The 12,361-nt window shown below is 46.4% G+C and overlaps 7 non-coding genes and 1 pseudogene across 7 annotated transcripts; all 8 read right to left on the reverse strand.

Annotated features, from left to right (window-relative positions):
• LOC142283359 (U2 spliceosomal RNA) lies at positions 1–152 on the reverse strand (annotated as a pseudogene; the record flags this gene model as incomplete).
• Positions 153–1,539: 1,387 nt separating this feature from the next.
• Positions 1,540–1,730, reverse strand: LOC142283379 (U2 spliceosomal RNA). Its single transcript, XR_012745039.1, has one exon. It is a non-coding gene; the product is annotated as a U2 spliceosomal RNA (small nuclear RNA).
• A 1,387-nt stretch (positions 1,731–3,117) lies between these two features.
• On the reverse strand, positions 3,118–3,308 carry LOC142283391 (U2 spliceosomal RNA). Its single transcript, XR_012745050.1, has one exon. It is a non-coding gene; the product is annotated as a U2 spliceosomal RNA (small nuclear RNA).
• Positions 3,309–4,695: 1,387 nt separating this feature from the next.
• LOC142283403 (U2 spliceosomal RNA) lies at positions 4,696–4,886 on the reverse strand. Its single transcript, XR_012745061.1, has one exon. It is a non-coding gene; the product is annotated as a U2 spliceosomal RNA (small nuclear RNA).
• Positions 4,887–6,273: 1,387 nt separating this feature from the next.
• On the reverse strand, positions 6,274–6,464 carry LOC142283415 (U2 spliceosomal RNA). The gene has a single exon (XR_012745072.1). It is a non-coding gene; the product is annotated as a U2 spliceosomal RNA (small nuclear RNA).
• A 1,387-nt stretch (positions 6,465–7,851) lies between these two features.
• Positions 7,852–8,042, reverse strand: LOC142283293 (U2 spliceosomal RNA). Its single transcript, XR_012744967.1, has one exon. It is a non-coding gene; the product is annotated as a U2 spliceosomal RNA (small nuclear RNA).
• A 1,387-nt stretch (positions 8,043–9,429) lies between these two features.
• On the reverse strand, positions 9,430–9,620 carry LOC142283306 (U2 spliceosomal RNA). Its single transcript, XR_012744978.1, has one exon. It is a non-coding gene; the product is annotated as a U2 spliceosomal RNA (small nuclear RNA).
• A 1,387-nt stretch (positions 9,621–11,007) lies between these two features.
• On the reverse strand, positions 11,008–11,198 carry LOC142283318 (U2 spliceosomal RNA). Its single transcript, XR_012744989.1, has one exon. It is a non-coding gene; the product is annotated as a U2 spliceosomal RNA (small nuclear RNA).
• Positions 11,199–12,361: the final 1,163 nt, after the last annotated feature.

A 12,361-nucleotide genomic window follows, 5' to 3' on the forward strand; every position in this document is an offset into this window, starting at 1 on the left:
CAATGCGTGGAGTGGACAGAGCAAGCTCTTTTTCCATCTCCCTGTTCTAAAAATCCATTTAATATATGGTCCCCAGATAGGGGACGTATCAGATATTAAACTGATAAGAACAGATACTACACTTGATCTTAGCCAAAAGGCCGAGAAGCGATAACCAGAATTGGTTTGGGCCTCGAGTGGCACCCTGGCCTATGCCGGACACATCTTAGGGAGAGAGAGCGAGAGGGAGACAAACCCACGCCTACACAAGACATTTTGTCACCCAAGCCAACCCTTGAAAAGGCTGCTTTGCAGAGCCAAAACAAGAAGAATGGTGCGTTTTGCAGCCGCCGCCCACTGCAATGAATCTGAATAACTCCTCCTTTAGGGCGCAAGCAACTCCCCTCCCCCTTGCAGTCTTTCCAATTCACGATACAAAAAGACGGACAGGACAGGTTGCCTGACTTTCCGTCACTGCCACCCTTTGCCATCCTTACCCGTAGAAAGCCCTTTCATCATCCCCAAACCCTAATCTTTTCCCTTTCCTTCCCAGCCCCCAAACCCTGCCCTCTGTACCTTTCTCACCACCCGCTTCCCTTCTCCTGTCATCCCCCTACCACCCGGGAAAAAAAGAGATTGCCCCCTCCTTCCACTAGCCCACCCTCCCACCCAAAGAACAACTTCTTCTGCGCAGCTTGTTTTCTAGGCAGCAGCGCTATTGTGATGTCATCGGGGGGCATTGTGACAAGCCGCCAGTGTTCCGTCTCTTCATGTTGTGCACAGTTCAAACGGAAAATACATCAACAGGCAGACTACAGAAAAGCTTACTATCAAAGGTTAGAGGGGGGCTTTCTCAGAGGGCTTTTTACAGTTTTTCTATTCCCAATTAGCCGTTTAAGTGTACTTATTGAAAGTAGTAATTCTTTCATAGGCCGCCCTTTCTTAGTATTTGACGTTCCTTATATTGCGGTATGAGGCTTCGCAGTAGGTTGCAAACATTCATCACCCATGACTGTCCCCAATTGAGCTCAGAAGCTCAATGTCTATCATGACCTCTCTTTTAGAATGTCCAAGAGCAAGCAAACTATTCCTCCAGGAGAGGGCGCCAACAGACTACTAAAGAGATCATCATTACTCAAAGAAAACCCCAAAAACCAATGCATGATAGGAATAAACAGGTAACTTTCTTTGGAGTGGAAGCGGAGAGATCGCACCAGATGCCAATTCTAGATGTTATCACACCTGTGGTCACTGCAGCAGCAGGTGAATCCACTTTGTCCAAAAGGGATCTATTCCATTCAATTGCAAATGATCTAGATAAGACAGAGAACTGCAGCACGGGGACATAGCCGAGTTGGTCAGGTTGAGTGGTGATGAGTTTGCTATTTGGATGAATAAAGAAAGTCAAAAGTGTGAAAGATAAAAAACAAAAGGAGGAAGTGTGAAAAGTGAATGGGCCAAATTGAGGTGCATATGAAGACGTATGCTTTCTTCCAATTCATTAAATCGGGCTAATATGAATCAGGTGAATTGAGTTCTGCTTTTGGAAACTGGGTTAAGAAGGGGTGCACCGTTCCTGGAGGTACTGCAATACCAGGTCAATGCGTGGAGTGGACAGAGCAAGCTCTTTTTCCATCTCCCTGTTCTAAAAATCCATTTAATATATGGTCCCCAGATAGGGGACGTATCAGATATTAAACTGATAAGAACAGATACTACACTTGATCTTAGCCAAAAGGCCGAGAAGCGATAACCAGAATTGGTTTGGGCCTCGAGTGGCACCCTGGCCTATGCCGGACACATCTTAGGGAGAGAGAGCGAGAGGGAGACAAACCCACGCCTACACAAGACATTTTGTCACCCAAGCCAACCCTTGAAAAGGCTGCTTTGCAGAGCCAAAACAAGAAGAATGGTGCGTTTTGCAGCCGCCGCCCACTGCAATGAATCTGAATAACTCCTCCTTTAGGGCGCAAGCAACTCCCCTCCCCCTTGCAGTCTTTCCAATTCACGATACAAAAAGACGGACAGGACAGGTTGCCTGACTTTCCGTCACTGCCACCCTTTGCCATCCTTACCCGTAGAAAGCCCTTTCATCATCCCCAAACCCTAATCTTTTCCCTTTCCTTCCCAGCCCCCAAACCCTGCCCTCTGTACCTTTCTCACCACCCGCTTCCCTTCTCCTGTCATCCCCCTACCACCCGGGAAAAAAAGAGATTGCCCCCTCCTTCCACTAGCCCACCCTCCCACCCAAAGAACAACTTCTTCTGCGCAGCTTGTTTTCTAGGCAGCAGCGCTATTGTGATGTCATCGGGGGGCATTGTGACAAGCCGCCAGTGTTCCGTCTCTTCATGTTGTGCACAGTTCAAACGGAAAATACATCAACAGGCAGACTACAGAAAAGCTTACTATCAAAGGTTAGAGGGGGGCTTTCTCAGAGGGCTTTTTACAGTTTTTCTATTCCCAATTAGCCGTTTAAGTGTACTTATTGAAAGTAGTAATTCTTTCATAGGCCGCCCTTTCTTAGTATTTGACGTTCCTTATATTGCGGTATGAGGCTTCGCAGTAGGTTGCAAACATTCATCACCCATGACTGTCCCCAATTGAGCTCAGAAGCTCAATGTCTATCATGACCTCTCTTTTAGAATGTCCAAGAGCAAGCAAACTATTCCTCCAGGAGAGGGCGCCAACAGACTACTAAAGAGATCATCATTACTCAAAGAAAACCCCAAAAACCAATGCATGATAGGAATAAACAGGTAACTTTCTTTGGAGTGGAAGCGGAGAGATCGCACCAGATGCCAATTCTAGATGTTATCACACCTGTGGTCACTGCAGCAGCAGGTGAATCCACTTTGTCCAAAAGGGATCTATTCCATTCAATTGCAAATGATCTAGATAAGACAGAGAACTGCAGCACGGGGACATAGCCGAGTTGGTCAGGTTGAGTGGTGATGAGTTTGCTATTTGGATGAATAAAGAAAGTCAAAAGTGTGAAAGATAAAAAACAAAAGGAGGAAGTGTGAAAAGTGAATGGGCCAAATTGAGGTGCATATGAAGACGTATGCTTTCTTCCAATTCATTAAATCGGGCTAATATGAATCAGGTGAATTGAGTTCTGCTTTTGGAAACTGGGTTAAGAAGGGGTGCACCGTTCCTGGAGGTACTGCAATACCAGGTCAATGCGTGGAGTGGACAGAGCAAGCTCTTTTTCCATCTCCCTGTTCTAAAAATCCATTTAATATATGGTCCCCAGATAGGGGACGTATCAGATATTAAACTGATAAGAACAGATACTACACTTGATCTTAGCCAAAAGGCCGAGAAGCGATAACCAGAATTGGTTTGGGCCTCGAGTGGCACCCTGGCCTATGCCGGACACATCTTAGGGAGAGAGAGCGAGAGGGAGACAAACCCACGCCTACACAAGACATTTTGTCACCCAAGCCAACCCTTGAAAAGGCTGCTTTGCAGAGCCAAAACAAGAAGAATGGTGCGTTTTGCAGCCGCCGCCCACTGCAATGAATCTGAATAACTCCTCCTTTAGGGCGCAAGCAACTCCCCTCCCCCTTGCAGTCTTTCCAATTCACGATACAAAAAGACGGACAGGACAGGTTGCCTGACTTTCCGTCACTGCCACCCTTTGCCATCCTTACCCGTAGAAAGCCCTTTCATCATCCCCAAACCCTAATCTTTTCCCTTTCCTTCCCAGCCCCCAAACCCTGCCCTCTGTACCTTTCTCACCACCCGCTTCCCTTCTCCTGTCATCCCCCTACCACCCGGGAAAAAAAGAGATTGCCCCCTCCTTCCACTAGCCCACCCTCCCACCCAAAGAACAACTTCTTCTGCGCAGCTTGTTTTCTAGGCAGCAGCGCTATTGTGATGTCATCGGGGGGCATTGTGACAAGCCGCCAGTGTTCCGTCTCTTCATGTTGTGCACAGTTCAAACGGAAAATACATCAACAGGCAGACTACAGAAAAGCTTATTATCAAAGGTTAGAGGGGGGCTTTCTCAGAGGGCTTTTTACAGTTTTTCTATTCCCAATTAGCCGTTTAAGTGTACTTATTGAAAGTAGTAATTCTTTCATAGGCCGCCCTTTCTTAGTATTTGACGTTCCTTATATTGCGGTATGAGGCTTCGCAGTAGGTTGCAAACATTCATCACCCATGACTGTCCCCAATTGAGCTCAGAAGCTCAATGTCTATCATGACCTCTCTTTTAGAATGTCCAAGAGAAAGCAAACTATTCCTCCAGGAGAGGGCGCCAACAGACTACTAAAGAGATCATCATTACTCAAAGAAAACCCCAAAAACCAATGCATGATAGGAATAAACAGGTAACTTTCTTTGGAGTGGAAGCGGAGAGATCGCACCAGATGCCAATTCTAGATGTTATCACACCTGTGGTCACTGCAGCAGCAGGTGAATCCACTTTGTCCAAAAGGGATCTATTCCATTCAATTGCAAATGATCTAGATAAGACAGAGAACTGCAGCACGGGGACATAGCCGAGTTGGTCAGGTTGAGTGGTGATGAGTTTGCTATTTGGATGAATAAAGAAAGTCAAAAGTGTGAAAGATAAAAAACAAAAGGAGGAAGTGTGAAAAGTGAATGGGCCAAATTGAGGTGCATATGAAGACGTATGCTTTCTTCCAATTCATTAAATCGGGCTAATATGAATCAGGTGAATTGAGTTCTGCTTTTGGAAACTGGGTTAAGAAGGGGTGCACCGTTCCTGGAGGTACTGCAATACCAGGTCAATGCGTGGAGTGGACAGAGCAAGCTCTTTTTCCATCTCCCTGTTCTAAAAATCCATTTAATATATGGTCCCCAGATAGGGGACGTATCAGATATTAAACTGATAAGAACAGATACTACACTTGATCTTAGCCAAAAGGCCGAGAAGCGATAACCAGAATTGGTTTGGGCCTCGAGTGGCACCCTGGCCTATGCCGGACACATCTTAGGGAGAGAGAGCGAGAGGGAGACAAACCCACGCCTACACAAGACATTTTGTCACCCAAGCCAACCCTTGAAAAGGCTGCTTTGCAGAGCCAAAACAAGAAGAATGGTGCGTTTTGCAGCCGCCGCCCACTGCAATGAATCTGAATAACTCCTCCTTTAGGGCGCAAGCAACTCCCCTCCCCCTTGCAGTCTTTCCAATTCACGATACAAAAAGACGGACAGGACAGGTTGCCTGACTTTCCGTCACTGCCACCCTTTGCCATCCTTACCCGTAGAAAGCCCTTTCATCATCCCCAAACCCTAATCTTTTCCCTTTCCTTCCCAGCCCCCAAACCCTGCCCTCTGTACCTTTCTCACCACCCGCTTCCCTTCTCCTGTCATCCCCCTACCACCCGGGAAAAAAAGAGATTGCCCCCTCCTTCCACTAGCCCACCCTCCCACCCAAAGAACAACTTCTTCTGCGCAGCTTGTTTTCTAGGCAGCAGCGCTATTGTGATGTCATCGGGGGGCATTGTGACAAGCCGCCAGTGTTCCGTCTCTTCATGTTGTGCACAGTTCAAACGGAAAATACATCAACAGGCAGACTACAGAAAAGCTTACTATCAAAGGTTAGAGGGGGGCTTTCTCAGAGGGCTTTTTACAGTTTTTCTATTCCCAATTAGCCGTTTAAGTGTACTTATTGAAAGTAGTAATTCTTTCATAGGCCGCCCTTTCTTAGTATTTGACGTTCCTTATATTGCGGTATGAGGCTTCGCAGTAGGTTGCAAACATTCATCACCCATGACTGTCCCCAATTGAGCTCAGAAGCTCAATGTCTATCATGACCTCTCTTTTAGAATGTCCAAGAGCAAGCAAACTATTCCTCCAGGAGAGGGCGCCAACAGACTACTAAAGAGATCATCATTACTCAAAGAAAACCCCAAAAACCAATGCATGATAGGAATAAACAGGTAACTTTCTTTGGAGTGGAAGCGGAGAGATCGCACCAGATGCCAATTCTAGATGTTATCACACCTGTGGTCACTGCAGCAGCAGGTGAATCCACTTTGTCCAAAAGGGATCTATTCCATTCAATTGCAAATGATCTAGATAAGACAGAGAACTGCAGCACGGGGACATAGCCGAGTTGGTCAGGTTGAGTGGTGATGAGTTTGCTATTTGGATGAATAAAGAAAGTCAAAAGTGTGAAAGATAAAAAACAAAAGGAGGAAGTGTGAAAAGTGAATGGGCCAAATTGAGGTGCATATGAAGACGTATGCTTTCTTCCAATTCATTAAATCGGGCTAATATGAATCAGGTGAATTGAGTTCTGCTTTTGGAAACTGGGTTAAGAAGGGGTGCACCGTTCCTGGAGGTACTGCAATACCAGGTCAATGCGTGGAGTGGACAGAGCAAGCTCTTTTTCCATCTCCCTGTTCTAAAAATCCATTTAATATATGGTCCCCAGATAGGGGACGTATCAGATATTAAACTGATAAGAACAGATACTACACTTGATCTTAGCCAAAAGGCCGAGAAGCGATAACCAGAATTGGTTTGGGCCTCGAGTGGCACCCTGGCCTATGCCGGACACATCTTAGGGAGAGAGAGCGAGAGGGAGACAAACCCACGCCTACACAAGACATTTTGTCACCCAAGCCAACCCTTGAAAAGGCTGCTTTGCAGAGCCAAAACAAGAAGAATGGTGCGTTTTGCAGCCGCCGCCCACTGCAATGAATCTGAATAACTCCTCCTTTAGGGCGCAAGCAACTCCCCTCCCCCTTGCAGTCTTTCCAATTCACGATACAAAAAGACGGACAGGACAGGTTGCCTGACTTTCCGTCACTGCCACCCTTTGCCATCCTTACCCGTAGAAAGCCCTTTCATCATCCCCAAACCCTAATCTTTTCCCTTTCCTTCCCAGCCCCCAAACCCTGCCCTCTGTACCTTTCTCACCACCCGCTTCCCTTCTCCTGTCATCCCCCTACCACCCGGGAAAAAAAGAGATTGCCCCCTCCTTCCACTAGCCCACCCTCCCACCCAAAGAACAACTTCTTCTGCGCAGCTTGTTTTCTAGGCAGCAGCGCTATTGTGATGTCATCGGGGGGCATTGTGACAAGCCGCCAGTGTTCCGTCTCTTCATGTTGTGCACAGTTCAAACGGAAAATACATCAACAGGCAGACTACAGAAAAGCTTACTATCAAAGGTTAGAGGGGGGCTTTCTCAGAGGGCTTTTTACAGTTTTTCTATTCCCAATTAGCCGTTTAAGTGTACTTATTGAAAGTAGTAATTCTTTCATAGGCCGCCCTTTCTTAGTATTTGACGTTCCTTATATTGCGGTATGAGGCTTCGCAGTAGGTTGCAAACATTCATCACCCATGACTGTCCCCAATTGAGCTCAGAAGCTCAATGTCTATCATGACCTCTCTTTTAGAATGTCCAAGAGCAAGCAAACTATTCCTCCAGGAGAGGGCGCCAACAGACTACTAAAGAGATCATCATTACTCAAAGAAAACCCCAAAAACCAATGCATGATAGGAATAAACAGGTAACTTTCTTTGGAGTGGAAGCGGAGAGATCGCACCAGATGCCAATTCTAGATGTTATCACACCTGTGGTCACTGCAGCAGCAGGTGAATCCACTTTGTCCAAAAGGGATCTATTCCATTCAATTGCAAATGATCTAGATAAGACAGAGAACTGCAGCACGGGGACATAGCCGAGTTGGTCAGGTTGAGTGGTGATGAGTTTGCTATTTGGATGAATAAAGAAAGTCAAAAGTGTGAAAGATAAAAAACAAAAGGAGGAAGTGTGAAAAGTGAATGGGCCAAATTGAGGTGCATATGAAGACGTATGCTTTCTTCCAATTCATTAAATCGGGCTAATATGAATCAGGTGAATTGAGTTCTGCTTTTGGAAACTGGGTTAAGAAGGGGTGCACCGTTCCTGGAGGTACTGCAATACCAGGTCAATGCGTGGAGTGGACAGAGCAAGCTCTTTTTCCATCTCCCTGTTCTAAAAATCCATTTAATATATGGTCCCCAGATAGGGGACGTATCAGATATTAAACTGATAAGAACAGATACTACACTTGATCTTAGCCAAAAGGCCGAGAAGCGATAACCAGAATTGGTTTGGGCCTCGAGTGGCACCCTGGCCTATGCCGGACACATCTTAGGGAGAGAGAGCGAGAGGGAGACAAACCCACGCCTACACAAGACATTTTGTCACCCAAGCCAACCCTTGAAAAGGCTGCTTTGCAGAGCCAAAACAAGAAGAATGGTGCGTTTTGCAGCCGCCGCCCACTGCAATGAATCTGAATAACTCCTCCTTTAGGGCGCAAGCAACTCCCCTCCCCCTTGCAGTCTTTCCAATTCACGATACAAAAAGACGGACAGGACAGGTTGCCTGACTTTCCGTCACTGCCACCCTTTGCCATCCTTACCCGTAGAAAGCCCTTTCATCATCCCCAAACCCTAATCTTTTCCCTTTCCTTCCCAGCCCCCAAACCCTGCCCTCTGTACCTTTCTCACCACCCGCTTCCCTTCTCCTGTCATCCCCCTACCACCCGGGAAAAAAAGAGATTGCCCCCTCCTTCCACTAGCCCACCCTCCCACCCAAAGAACAACTTCTTCTGCGCAGCTTGTTTTCTAGGCAGCAGCGCTATTGTGATGTCATCGGGGGGCATTGTGACAAGCCGCCAGTGTTCCGTCTCTTCATGTTGTGCACAGTTCAAACGGAAAATACATCAACAGGCAGACTACAGAAAAGCTTACTATCAAAGGTTAGAGGGGGGCTTTCTCAGAGGGCTTTTTACAGTTTTTCTATTCCCAATTAGCCGTTTAAGTGTACTTATTGAAAGTAGTAATTCTTTCATAGGCCGCCCTTTCTTAGTATTTGACGTTCCTTATATTGCGGTATGAGGCTTCGCAGTAGGTTGCAAACATTCATCACCCATGACTGTCCCCAATTGAGCTCAGAAGCTCAATGTCTATCATGACCTCTCTTTTAGAATGTCCAAGAGCAAGCAAACTATTCCTCCAGGAGAGGGCGCCAACAGACTACTAAAGAGATCATCATTACTCAAAGAAAACCCCAAAAACCAATGCATGATAGGAATAAACAGGTAACTTTCTTTGGAGTGGAAGCGGAGAGATCGCACCAGATGCCAATTCTAGATGTTATCACACCTGTGGTCACTGCAGCAGCAGGTGAATCCACTTTGTCCAAAAGGGATCTATTCCATTCAATTGCAAATGATCTAGATAAGACAGAGAACTGCAGCACGGGGACATAGCCGAGTTGGTCAGGTTGAGTGGTGATGAGTTTGCTATTTGGATGAATAAAGAAAGTCAAAAGTGTGAAAGATAAAAAACAAAAGGAGGAAGTGTGAAAAGTGAATGGGCCAAATTGAGGTGCATATGAAGACGTATGCTTTCTTCCAATTCATTAAATCGGGCTAATATGAATCAGGTGAATTGAGTTCTGCTTTTGGAAACTGGGTTAAGAAGGGGTGCACCGTTCCTGGAGGTACTGCAATACCAGGTCAATGCGTGGAGTGGACAGAGCAAGCTCTTTTTCCATCTCCCTGTTCTAAAAATCCATTTAATATATGGTCCCCAGATAGGGGACGTATCAGATATTAAACTGATAAGAACAGATACTACACTTGATCTTAGCCAAAAGGCCGAGAAGCGATAACCAGAATTGGTTTGGGCCTCGAGTGGCACCCTGGCCTATGCCGGACACATCTTAGGGAGAGAGAGCGAGAGGGAGACAAACCCACGCCTACACAAGACATTTTGTCACCCAAGCCAACCCTTGAAAAGGCTGCTTTGCAGAGCCAAAACAAGAAGAATGGTGCGTTTTGCAGCCGCCGCCCACTGCAATGAATCTGAATAACTCCTCCTTTAGGGCGCAAGCAACTCCCCTCCCCCTTGCAGTCTTTCCAATTCACGATACAAAAAGACGGACAGGACAGGTTGCCTGACTTTCCGTCACTGCCACCCTTTGCCATCCTTACCCGTAGAAAGCCCTTTCATCATCCCCAAACCCTAATCTTTTCCCTTTCCTTCCCAGCCCCCAAACCCTGCCCTCTGTACCTTTCTCACCACCCGCTTCCCTTCTCCTGTCATCCCCCTACCACCCGGGAAAAAAAGAGATTGCCCCCTCCTTCCACTAGCCCACCCTCCCACCCAAAGAACAACTTCTTCTGCGCAGCTTGTTTTCTAGGCAGCAGCGCTATTGTGATGTCATCGGGGGGCATTGTGACAAGCCGCCAGTGTTCCGTCTCTTCATGTTGTGCACAGTTCAAACGGAAAATACATCAACAGGCAGACTCCAGAAAAGCTTACTATCAAAGGTTAGAGGGGGGCTTTCTCAGAGGGCTTTTTACAGTTTTTCTATTCCCAATTAGCCGTTTAAGTGTACTTATTGAAAGTAGTAATTCTTTCATAGGCCGCCCTTTCTTAGTATTTGACGTTCCTTATATTGCGGTATGAGGCTTCGCAGTAGGTTGCAAACATTCATCACCCATGACTGTCCCCAATTGAGCTCAGAAGCTCAATGTCTATCATGACCTCTCTTTTAGAATGTCCAAGAGCAAGCAAACTATTCCTCCAGGAGAGGGCGCCAACAGACTACTAAAGAGATCATCATTACTCAAAGAAAACCCCAAAAACCAATGCATGATAGGAATAAACAGGTAACTTTCTTTGGAGTGGAAGCGGAGAGATCGCACCAGATGCCAATTCTAGATGTTATCACACCTGTGGTCACTGCAGCAGCAGGTGAATCCACTTTGTCCAAAAGGGATCTATTCCATTCAATTGCAAATGATCTAGATAAGACAGAGAACTGCAGCACGGGGACATAGCCGAGTTGGTCAGGTTGAGTGGTGATGAGTTTGCTATTTGGATGAATAAAGAAAGTCAAAAGTGTGAAAGATAAAAAACAAAAGGAGGAAGTGTGAAAAGTGAATGGGCCAAATTGAGGTGCATATGAAGACGTATGCTTTCTTCCAATTCATTAAATCGGGCTAATATGAATCAGGTGAATTGAGTTCTGCTTTTGGAAACTGGGTTAAGAAGGGGTGCACCGTTCCTGGAGGTACTGCAATACCAGGTCAATGCGTGGAGTGGACAGAGCAAGCTCTTTTTCCATCTCCCTGTTCTAAAAATCCATTTAATATATGGTCCCCAGATAGGGGACGTATCAGATATTAAACTGATAAGAACAGATACTACACTTGATCTTAGCCAAAAGGCCGAGAAGCGATAACCAGAATTGGTTTGGGCCTCGAGTGGCACCCTGGCCTATGCCGGACACATCTTAGGGAGAGAGAGCGAGAGGGAGACAAACCCACGCCTACACAAGACATTTTGTCACCCAAGCCAACCCTTGAAAAGGCTGCTTTGCAGAGCCAAAACAAGAAGAATGGTGCGTTTTGCAGCCGCCGCCCACTGCAATGAATCTGAATAACTCCTCCTTTAGGGCGCAAGCAACTCCCCTCCCCCTTGCAGTCTTTCCAATTCACGATACAAAAAGACGGACAGGACAGGTTGCCTGACTTTCCGTCACTGCCACCCTTTGCCATCCTTACCCGTAGAAAGCCCTTTCATCATCCCCAAACCCTAATCTTTTCCCTTTCCTTCCCAGCCCCCAAACCCTGCCCTCTGTACCTTTCTCACCACCCGCTTCCCTTCTCCTGTCATCCCCCTACCACCCGGGAAAAAAAGAGATTGCCCCCTCCTTCCACTAGCCCACCCTCCCACCCAAAGAACAACTTCTTCTGCGCAGCTTGTTTTCTAGGCAGCAGCGCTATTGTGATGTCATCGGGGGGCATTGTGACAAGCCGCCAGTGTTCCGTCTCTTCATGTTGTGCACAGTTCAAACGGAAAATACATCAACAGGCAGACTACAGAAAAGCTTACTATCAAAGGTTAGAGGGGGGCTTTCTCAGAGGGCTTTTTACAGTTTTTCTATTCCCAATTAGCCGTTTAAGTGTACTTATTGAAAGTAGTAATTCTTTCATAGGCCGCCCTTTCTTAGTATTTGACGTTCCTTATATTGCGGTATGAGGCTTCGCAGTAGGTTGCAAACATTCATCACCCATGACTGTCCCCAATTGAGCTCAGAAGCTCAATGTCTATCATGACCTCTCTTTTAGAATGTCCAAGAGCAAGCAAACTATTCCTCCAGGAGAGGGCGCCAACAGACTACTAAAGAGATCATCATTACTCAAAGAAAACCCCAAAAACCAATGCATGATAGGAATAAACAGGTAACTTTCTTTGGAGTGGAAGCGGAGAGATCGCACCAGATGCCAATTCTAGATGTTATCACACCTGTGGTCACTGCAGCAGCAGGTGAATCCACTTTGTCCAAAAGGGATCTATTCCATTCAATTGCAAATGATCTAGATAAGACAGAGAACTGCAG

This window comes from Anomaloglossus baeobatrachus, unplaced genomic scaffold (genome assembly GCF_048569485.1).
Source record: "Anomaloglossus baeobatrachus isolate aAnoBae1 unplaced genomic scaffold, aAnoBae1.hap1 Scaffold_536, whole genome shotgun sequence".
In the NCBI taxonomy this organism is placed as follows: Eukaryota; Metazoa; Chordata; class Amphibia; order Anura; family Aromobatidae; genus Anomaloglossus; species Anomaloglossus baeobatrachus.